We start from the raw sequence: 11,611 nt of genomic DNA on the forward strand, positions 1-11,611 counted from the left end.
TTTGATAAGCAAAAAAATGGTTATGAAGAAGTTGAAATACTGCTGTGTATTTTACTCATTTTTAGCCACCACTGCTGGCTATACACAATATGATAATATTGCAAATATCATAATATTTTCAGCTGCAAACAATTCCTAATAGTTTCCAAAGTACAAGGCAAACAATTCCTATATAACAATTCCTTATATATTCACACCTGAAGAAGGCTCCACGGCTGAAACGTTGTGTTTTCTTTCTTCCTTTTTTTAGCACGGAATAAACCAATTACTTGTTCCTTATAGTTACAACATTTTATCTTAATATTCCATATAAAGTGGATTTAAAGATGATAAACAGTAGGAAAACAGATTAAATGAAGATAATCTTTTCACCAACATCTACCCCTCCACAAGCACCACATAGCGATGGTCTTTGGTCTGTGAATCAGCGCTGCGCTACCGGCGCTGTGTGATGAGAAATGACGAGCGTTCTGAGGGGCGCCTTGTTCCTCTCCAGGCCATTACTGAGGCACCTCTCTATCACCTTAACCACTCGGCCACGACTACCCGCACAGCCCCGCCTTCTCCCGAACTGACACGGGCTCGTTCCCGCGTTATTTCCATTCCAACCCGCTCTCTTCGTGCTCAGTTTTGAGATTTCTATCTCTCTATACCGATAATCACCAGCGGATTCACTAAGCAAACACAAAAGGTAGCGAAACAGCCCCACTGTTTCCTTTCAAGAGCTGTAGAGTCTCAGAAGTTCCCGCGGGTTTAGATAAATTAAACTTGAATTGCCTTTTCTGAACTTCACCCATCAGATGGCTCATAAAAACCAAACGCATCTGCGACAGATTTGGCAGGAAAGAGGGGAAGGGTAGGCTCGTTGGTCAGTCGAACCAACTGCACTCACTGCAGTGGTCTGTCTCCGGTCTCTGTGCGTGAAGAACACCTGTGAAACTTGAGGTGAAAGATTTTGTATGGCTCGTTGGTCTAGGGGTATGATCCTTTTTTTGGCTTTGGGATTTGAACACCCTAAGCAAGAATCATGTCCCTAGACCAACGAGCCACAAGGTGCTTGTAATCATGTACAGTAGATATAGATGTCTCTGTTTACTGTGCAACTGAATACATTTCATGTAGAAAAATGACGGTTTGATTTGACTTTATACCGAAATTTAGCAGCAAATAAATGACAAAAAACACAAAACTCGAGAAAAAACTGCTGCACATACTGCACACATGTGGCCAGTCTTAATGAGCTGTGTGATCTGTTGCTGTCGGACGTGCTTCTGTGCTAAACGCACAAGGACAAAAACAGCCTGGAGACTCCGATCGGCTAATGCGGCTGTGCTTTTCTCCCTTGGAAAGGTCACGCATTCCACGAGGGAGGTAAGAACACGAGTGTATGAGCGAACAGGAGCTGCCCTTGTCAGAAGAGCTAAAGAGACCACAGTCCTGCCCCGTGTGAGGATCGAACTCACGACCTTCAGGTTATGAGACTGACACGCTACATACTGCACTAACGAGGCCAAACGTGGCACTGCTCTTGAAAACGAGCCACTCAGGGATTTCAAGCGTCTGTTCCCTAATCTAGCGATGCTCCCTGCTGGATATTGAATCCGCCTTTTGATCTCACCAATACTTTTTCTCCTTGATTCTGTTGGGAGTCCGTCTTTGAGATCTCACCTCGCACAAGTCCTTCTGGCTGAAGTGGCCTCCCTGCCTCAGTAGCGAGCCCTCGTCAGCCACCGACATGTCTGCGGCTCGCTTGGCCCTCCGACTCCCGATCTGCGGAGATGAGATTTCAGCAGAGAACGCCGGAGCCACGCTTCATGCGAAGAGAAGATGAGCAGGAGGAGCGGCTGTTGAACGCTTAACAATCGCACAGCGCTCTCTCCGCAAGGAGCGAATGTGGATACAGGAGACCTGTCGGCACACAGAGCTCTAAACTCACTCCTGGAGGAGGCAGAAGGACGCTCTACCAGCTGAGCTCACCCCCCTTTATTATTGGACATTATTTTTTTTAATTAGTAACTTAATATAACTTAATATGCAGGACACACTAATGTAGGATTCTGACTTTGTCGATCTGCTGTTTGTATATAAGTGAACGTCCCTCACTATTGAAAGATCGGTGGGTTTGGTTTTCTTCTGTTCACCACAGAAGTCCCACCTCCGGCTCTGTCCCGATCCGAAGCAGTCGGTTCAGTTCGCCTGGGGTTCCGAGCCGGACTCGGACCTGAAAGAGCTGTTCTATTCTTTCACAGGCAGCGTACAAAACTTTCAGGGGGAGCTGTCACAGTCTAATATTTTCAGAAACCAACATCATGAGTCACTGTTGATCGTGAACTAGATTTCAATAATGACACACAATTACATCTTTCAAATCCATTTAGAATGGCGTCGGAAAGAATCATTTCAAATTGTTAAACAATCCACTAACCAGATTTCTCATAGGGGCCTACAGACGTCGAGGAGTGACGATCAGTTTCTCTTTTATGGAGAAAAATAATTTTATTGGAACAAAGGGGTTTAAAATGAGCAGTTAGAAAGTAATTAAACTGGTTCTGTGTGCCTCTTTGCTTTCCTCCTGTACTCTAAATCCTGATGTGATTGTGTTCCCAGCTGATTTAATTGTTGGAAATAAACAAAGGTCAAGTGTTACCTGGTGTCCCGTCCTGTCTCTTGAGTGTGACAGTGCGCAGTGTCTTGAGCCACAGGGTGGTTTTTTAGGTGAAGGGGGCTGCAGCTCATGTCCTCCAGTGCCCTGTTGCAGTGTGGGGTGTTGGCCAGAGCGCCCCCAGAGTGGTCCCCCAGCACTAGGTCTAACTGCAGCCTGCCTGTCCTGGAGGGAGGTCTCCTGTAGCAGGACTGAGTTGCCCCCAATTGCCTGCTGGGCTCGGGAGCAGAGAGGGGGTCCCCAGCCCGGGTACTGGGGAGCCCTGGTCCAGTTGAGTCTTGTGGCGATGATGCTGAAAGGGAGAGAGGAATGGGGTTTAGTTGGAGATGGAGATTTGAATGGTCGTTCCTGAGGCGCCTCTCTGTCAGCCGACATGATCAGCAACCGGTCGAGTTCAAGCGCAGGATCACGAATGACGAGAACTGTGACACAGAGACACTCCCTGTCAGATAGAAAGATAGGACAGACGTGCAGCCCAGTCTGATAGGAATGCAAATGTTAATTGATGTTATTTGAATCTAACATAAGGGAAAAACAGACACAAGTAGTCAACAGGATTCAAACATGCATGGGGAGACCCCAATGGATTTCTAGTGCATCACCTTAACCACTCGGCCACGACTACACACACATCCCCAACTCCTCGTGAACTGACCCAGGCTCGTTCCCGCATCATTTCCAACCCAACATTTCTCTGCGTGATTAATTTGCTATTTCTCTCTCTATATATCGATCACCACCAGCGGATTCACTAAGAAAGCAAAAGGTAGGAAAGCTCAGCGGTAGATAGCTGACTTGCGAAGCCGGTTAGCTCAGCTGGTTAGAGCGTGGTGCTAATAACGCCAAGGTTGTGGGTTTGATCCCGTTACAGGCCAGTGAGTCTCATTCTCACACACCCACTATTTCTAGTCTACTGATGCAGAAATACACATCATGATGAAAAGACGACCTATGAATAAATCAAAATTACTTCCACTTCTCTTTATTGGTGGAAATTGCAGAAAATAACGGAATTGTTTCGTCTTCGGATGAACTTCTAAAATGGTTCTCCCGCGGGACAGGCGGGGAGACTCACCCCTATACTAACGAGGAGCGGGAGCTCTGTTTCCTGTCAGGAGACGTTTCCTCTCGGGGCTGATCGTTCAGGATTTGGCTTTCATTTCGATTATCTTCAGGAACGTGTTCCCAGCTGTGGTACCGCTACTGCTCCCCCACAGACGCTACTAACACGTTTGGAAACGATTATTTCAGCTTCGGTTTTGAGTTTTAAAACGCGTTAAGAAGTCCTTTCGACAGAGCACGGGCCATGTGAGAGGAAATGGTGTTTTCACTGGCTCTCGGATGTGTAAAGACGCCCATAAACTGGTAGTGAATACTACCTCCCAAAGGGGAGATGGGTATCGAACACGGGCTCGTTCCCGCATCATTTACACTCCAACCTGCTCTCTTCGTGTTTAATTTACTATTAATTGATTAAATGATTCTCGCTTTGGGTGCGAGAGGTCCGGGGTTCAAATCCCGGACGAACCCGTCTTTTTTTCTATTGTAGCAAGACATATCCAGCCCTCCTCAGTAGCACAGCAGAGCGAGTGTCATGAGGTTATAGCCAGGTGCTGTAGCTGACGGGCTGACTGCTGGTTTACAACATCCGGTCGTGGAGACACTGCTCTCATGTATCATTATTTTAAAAATGTGCGAGTGGACACCGAGCATAATAGCGAGGAATCGAATCTTGTTTATCGCGGACTTAACACCTCGTATTCGGCGTGGAAGTGAAGAACACACACTTGTGACAGTGAACGTCTCATGCCCTATCTGTGAAGAACCCAAAAAGGCACTGATCCCTGCCCCATGTGAGAATCAAACTCACGACCTTCAGATTATGAGACTGACGCACTACCTACTGCACTAACAAGGCTGGATGGTGGCTGTGCTCCAGCTCATGTTGAAATGAACATTAAATATATGAACATTATTTCCGTGTGACTGTGACCATATTATATACACCTCGCTCAGTGATGACTGGGCTCTGTCTACATTAAACATGCTCTTTCACAGCCTGGCCCACCTGCTCAGGACTTTTTCACAGTCTCTTAAGAAGATTTACACGTCATTGTGACAAGCCTGTCTTAGATTTTTTTGATTTTTTAACTTCTCATTAACAACGCAGGATGTATAATTCTGCATCTGTGAATTGAGAAAGAGAGGTGTCTGTTTTATAAAAGGTTAGACAGTGGCCCGTACAGGGATCAAACCCATGATCCTAGTGTTATTAGCACCACACTCTAACAAACCAAGCTAATCAGCCTCCTGCTGCATCCTGTCTGATTTGTTGCTGTCAGACGTGCTTCTGTGTTAAACGCACAAGGACAAAAACAGCCCAGAGACTCGGATCGAGCACTGGGCTGTGCTTTTCCCCCTTGGAAAGGTCACGCATTCCACGAGGTAGGCAAGAACATTCGTGTAGGAGCCGCCTGTGTCAGAAGAGTAAAAGGGACTACATCCCTGCCCCGTGTGGGGATCAAACTCACAACCTTGAGAGTATGAGACTGATGCGTCCATGGTGAAATGTTAAACAACCGGCAATCTGTGCAGGAAGGAGCCCCTCTGAAAAGAGCACCGGGGCACAAGCTCGTCTTTAATCCCATTGACGGTCTTCACTAGAGGCACGGGGTCGAACCACACTTCTCACACAGGCTTGTTTCCCCTCGTGTGTGAAAGTATTTCATGTGTGATTGAAAATGAGACAAACTCCAGTCTCCGGTTAGAGCTGAAACAGCAATCCAGAACATGCCGCCTGCTTGAGTCTAGATCTGACTCAAAAATAAACTCATTTTATTCTTTATTATTGGACATTATTTTTTTAATTAGTAACTTAATATGCAGGACACACTAATATAGGATTCTGACGTTGTCGATCTGCTGTTTGTATATAAGTGAACGTCCCTCACTATTGAATTGGTGGAAAGATCGGTGGGTTTGGTTTTCTTCTGTTCGCCATAGAAGTCCCGCCCTCGGTTCTAACGACCCGCAGCGTCCGGCTCTGTCCCGATCCGAAGCAGTCGGTTCAGTTCGCCTGGGGTTCCGATCCGGAATTGGACCTGAAAGAGCTCTTCTTTTCTTTCACACGCAGTGATCAAAACTCTCAGGGGGAACTTTCACAGTTAATGATGTTTTCAGGAACAATAATCACACATCACGGGAACAAGTAAACATTTATTCCTGCTGAAAAGAGAAGACACAACGTTTGGGCTGCGGAGCCTTCTTCGGGTGTCGGGAACGGATCATCAGTCACTGTCGATCATTAATTGCATTTCAAAAATCACACACAGTTACATCTCACAAAACATCTCATTACAATCTGTACTTCCACAGGAATGGGCGATGAAGCAACAACAAGGTGACACCTGCAACACCGGAACTGGACACCAGTCCATCTCGGGTCACAGTAAACTTATTACTGAATAAAATCTGTAATTTCACAAGAATTATTGATGAAGCAGAAACATATTAATTGTCATCTGACCTGAATGAATCACTTTTGAAGTATGGGCCCCAGTGGCCTAATGGATAAGGCACTGGCCTCCTAAGCCAGGGATTGTGGGTTCGAGTCCCACCTGGGGTGTTTCCTTTTAAGAGCTCTGTGATGAGTGAACAACTTGACTGTGTATGTTAATAATTTTTATTTTATATAGTGCCTTTAAAAGTGGCTTCTCAAAGCACTTCATAGAATGACCACAACAATAAAGGTCCTCGTGGGTTCAATCCCCACTCCTGGTAGACTCTTGTTATGAACTTGAGTTTTGAATCCACTTCATATGAGGTCAAATCAAATCCAATCAAAGTTTATTTATCAAATGCACAACAATACGGCGTGCAGCAGTAGTTACTGGCAATGAAATGTCTTTTTCTGCAAGCTCACAAAAATTGCAAGAATCACAAAAATTCACAAAAACACAAAAATCACAAAATTGAGGTTACATTTTGAAATTGAATAAAACTCAATGTGAGTAGAGCTGTTATGTGTCCATGGTGTATACAGTATATACATGTAGTGCAGTTATGCTGAATATAGTGAGAATTGTGTGTCCATGTAGCAATTACAGGTGATTTGCTAAGGAGCTACAGGTTGGCTATTTAGCAGTCTTATTGTCTGGAGGTAGAAGCTGTTCCATAGTCTGTTAGACTTGGACCGAATGCTTTGGTACCGTTTACGGACTACAAACTGCAATTTGTGCCAAGCCATGCAGAGTCTTACAGGTGAGCATAAGGATCTTAAAGTCCACACGGAATTGGACAGGAAACCAGTGCAAGGACTCCAGGACGGGAGTAATGTGATCACTTGCATTAGACCTGGTCAGGATTCTGGCTGCTGAGTTTTGGACATACTGGAGTTTGTTCACTGTGGATTTAGATACCCCAGCGAGTGGAGGGTTACAGTAGTCGGTTTGGGAAAACAGAAAGTAGTTAATTGCAGTTTGTAGTCTGTTTCTGTTGTTTCTGCTCTTGATGAAGAACAGACGCAGGTGGGAGCGTCTCTCTGAGGAACAGTCCCGTCACCCCAGAAGAGAGAAGACCAGTCGATCAGATGTGCTCTGACACGGCAACATGAGGAAAGCTGTGTGTCAGGAGTGACACAGAGGGATCCCCTCCCAGATGAAATGGTACACTACACACAACTTTCACGACTTGTGAAAAGTATCACAACCTCTACATAAATGCATCAGTGAGCTCATTATTTTTTTCTGACACTCAGCGTTTTGATTGATGCGCAATTACGCACCATGTGGAACACTGGGGGACAGCTGTGTACATACAGACGTTCACAATGCGAGAAATACTGCTCACTGGAGTTTACTGCGAAAAACCCGTATCTGACCATAGGAAACAGAACAGCACAGTCTCCAGTTACCCAGACTGTAAACACGGGAATAAAGCTTTGTTTGATTTCTGAAACCCTTTCTGTATGTCCTGTTTTCATTCAAGTAGGGGTCAACTATATTCACAATACTGCTGACAGCAGGAAAATTCCCATTCTTTACTCAACAGCTTTTTAAAAACAGCACCCATGATGTTCAAACCGATTTTTTTACACAGAAGACTGACACAGCTTTGCGTAGTGAATCTCTGGTGGTGGTTTTAAGGAATGTAGCACTGTGCACTGGGATAGGGGGGTGCTGTTCACGAGGCAATAGCATTTAAACTACAGCACCCACAATGCTCTAACCAAGAGTTTTACACACTAGGCAGGCCCCCTGACCTTTCACATCCTTGCTTTGGTTTGTGAAACTTTATTCTTTTTTAAGTTTTTTAAGTTAGCACTACAGGTAATTTACTGGAATAGGGGGGTCTTATTCATGACTTAATAGGTTTTTAAGCACAACACCCACAATGCTCTAACCAAGTGTTTTACACACTAGGAGGCCCCCTCACCTTTCACAGCATTGCTTTGGGTTGTGAAATTTTTCTTTATTTTTATATGATTTTGTCGGCACTATTAGACAGACAGTACATGGGGATAGGGGGTGCTGTTCATGAGTCAGTATCACTATCTAACACTCCACGAGCGCCACCTAGCGATGGTCTTTGGTCAGTGAATCAGCGCTGCGCTACCAGCGCTGTGAGATGAGAAATGACGCGCGTTCTGAGTGACGCCTTATTCCTCTCAAAGAAAATACTGAGGCACCTCTCTGTACCCACAGCTCTCCCCTGAAGTAGACCTGTCAGCCGACGTTATCAGCAACCGGTCGAGTTCAAGCGCAGGATCACGAATGACGAGAACTGTGACACAGAGAGATTCCCTGTCAGATAAAATGATACGACAGACATGCAACCCAGTCAGATAGGAATTTAAATGTTAACAGAGACATTATTTGAATTTACCATAAAGCATCATGTAGTTAGCAGGCTTGAACTGCACAGTGAGACCGCCATAGATTTCTACTCCATCGCCTTAACCACTCAGCCACAACTACACACACAGCCTTACCTTCTCCAGAACTCATTCCCGCATCATTTCCACTCGAACCTGCTCTTTGCCCGATTAATTAGCTATTTCTATAATCGATAAAGAAAAGCTGTGTGTCAGGAGTGGGATTCAAACCCACGCCTCCAGGGAAGACTACGACCTGAATGCAACACCTTAGAGCGCTCGGCCATCCTAACTGGTAACTCCTCTGCCAGCTGATCCCATCAGCCACCAGGACCCCACTACGGTCCTCGAGTATCACACTGCGACTAGAAATACAGCGAGACTCCGGCATTCAAATCTGTCTTAGATGCGCTGGGTTTTATAAGCAAAAAAATGTTTAAGAAGAAGGTGAAATACTGCTGTGTATTTTCCTCATTTTTAGCCGCCACTGCCGGCTATACACAGTATGATAATATTGCAAATATCGTATTATTTTCAGCTGCAAACAATTCCTTATAGTTACAAACTTTCATCTTAATATTCCATATTAAGTGGATTTAAAGATGATAAACAGTAGAAAAACAGGTTAAATGAAGATAATCGTTTCACCAACATCTAACGCTCCACGAGCACTTTAGACTTTAACTTCAACACAGTGATCACTCGGCACTACTACACCGCGCTCAGTGATTACATCCAGCATGTCACTGTACCGACAAGAGGAGGCAATATTTTGGACCACTGCTACACAACAATAAAAGGAGCATACAAAGCGCTTCCTAAACCGAGTTTCGGTAAGTCGGACCACATTGCTCTCCTGTTGCTTCCTGAGTACAAACAGAAGCTGAAGACCTCCCCCATTGCGAACAGGTCAGTGCGTTGTTGGTCTGAGGAGGCGGAAAGCAGGTTAATAGACTGCTTTGATAGTACAGACTGAGACGCATTCAGAGCTCCCGACACAGATTTAAATGAGTATACGGACGCGGTCACCAGCTATATTAAATACTGCACCGACATTTGTGTACCAGAAATGAAAATTAGGTCATTTCCCAATCAGAACCCGTGGTTCAACAATGCAATTCGCAATAAAATAAAAGATAGATCCACCGCGTTCAAATCGGGGGACAAAGAGCTGTACAGGAAATCACGGTATGCATTAGAGGAAGCCATAAAACGCGCCAAACGGAGCTACAGAGTGCGGCTTGAAACGCAGTGCGCTGACACCCGGAGGCTGTGGCAGGGATTACAGTCAATCACAGGCTACAAGGGCTGCAGCCAGGAGATTGACACAAACAACACATCCCTGCCTGACGAGCTGAACCATTTCTATGCCCGCTTTGATGCTCTGAACACGGGCAATGCTGAGAAGACCCCAAGTGTGCAGGGCGAGTTTGTTCTGAAACTCTCAGAGCAGGACGTGCAGAAGACTGTGAGCAGAGTGAAAATCCGTAAGGCTGCAGGGCCTGATGGGATACCACCTCGCGTCCTGAGGACATGTGCAGCCCAGCTGACCACAGTGTTTACGGACATCTTTAACTCCTCCCTGTCACAGTCCATGGTCCCCACCTGCTTTAAAAAAACACTATTGTTCCACTCCCCAAAAAGGCAAAAGTGACATGCCTGAATGATTACCGACCAGTAGCATTAACATCTGTGGTGATGAAATGCCTGGAGAAGCTGGTGATGTCACACATCAACTCCTCCATCACAGAGTCCCTGGACCCCTTGCAGTTCGCCTACCAGAACAACAGATCAGTTGATGATGCTGTCTCCCTGGCTCTGCATACAGCCTTGGAACACCTGGACACTAAGAACTCGTATGTGAGAATGCTGTTTGTGGACTACAGTTCAGCATTCAATTCCATCATACCCAGTCAACTGGTGACAAAGCTCAGGGGACTAGGTCTGTGCAACTCTGTCTGCAATTGGCTGCTGGACTTTCTTATCGAGAGACCACAGGTGGTGCGGATAGGCAATAAAACATCAACACCACTCACCCCGAGCACTGGAACCCCACAAGGCTGCTGTCTGAGTCCAAGGTTGTACTCCCTGTTCACTCACGACTGCACAGCAAGACACAGCAACAACCGCATCATTAAGTTTGCAGATGACAGCACTATAATAGGACTGATCGGTGATGATGACGAGTCCACTTACAGGGATGAAGTCGTACAGCTGCTTAGGTGGTGTCATAGCAAGAACCTGGACTTGAACGTAAAGAAAACGAAAGAGCTAATAGTGGACTTTCGGAGACACAGGCCACACACTCACAGCCCACTCAGTATTGATGGAACGGAAGTGGAAACAGTCACCAGCTTTAGGTTTTTGGGAATTCACATCTCTAAAGATCTAACCTGGACTGTGAACACTGACTCTATCATGAAGAAGGCTCAGCAGCGCCTTTATTTCTTGAGGTGCCTCAAGCGATGGGGGATGCCAATACATGTGTTGGTGAACTTCTACCGCTGCACCATCGAGAGCATCCTCACCAACGGGATCACCGTGTGGTATGGCAACACCTCTTCGCGAGAAAGAAAGGCACTGCAGAGAATGGTCAATATGGCCCAGAAGATCATCGGCTGCGGTCTCACCGAGATTAAACAGCTCTATGAGGACCGCTGCCGTGGTAGAATTCTGGCCATCACAGAGGACAGTCAGCACCCCGGGCATGAGCTCTTCACCCCACTGCCCTCAGGCAAGAGATATAAGAGATAACGGACACTTACCACTAGATTCTTCAATAGCTTCTATCCACAAGCAGTGAGATTGGCGAACACATTTAGCCATCCCCCTCGGACCACACCTACACCATCACCATCTACCTCATTATGATTTCTTATTTATTGCACATCTCCAGTCATTGTTTACACGTCTGTATTGTTTACATTCAAACTGTCGACATGTTTACTTGTACATTGTCTACTGTTTGTTTGTATATTGTCTTGATGCACTGTTTGCACTTTGTTTTGTTTTTTACACTTGTTTTACAATCGAGAGACTTTCTGTAAGTAAGAATTCCATTGTACCAGTGCCGGTTA

The 11,611-nt window shown here is 45.7% G+C and overlaps 1 non-coding gene across 1 annotated transcript; it reads left to right on the forward strand.

The window, feature by feature from the left end:
- Positions 1–6,214: 6,214 nt before the first annotated feature.
- On the forward strand, positions 6,215–6,287 carry trnar-ccu (transfer RNA arginine (anticodon CCU)). Its single transcript has one exon. It is a non-coding gene; the product is annotated as a tRNA-Arg (tRNA).
- The last annotated feature ends 5,324 nt before the right edge of the window (positions 6,288–11,611 follow it).

Source organism: Atractosteus spatula, chromosome 5, assembly GCF_055471065.1.
Source record: "Atractosteus spatula isolate fAtrSpa1 chromosome 5, fAtrSpa1.hap1, whole genome shotgun sequence".
NCBI lineage: Eukaryota > Metazoa > Chordata > Actinopteri > Semionotiformes > Lepisosteidae > Atractosteus > Atractosteus spatula.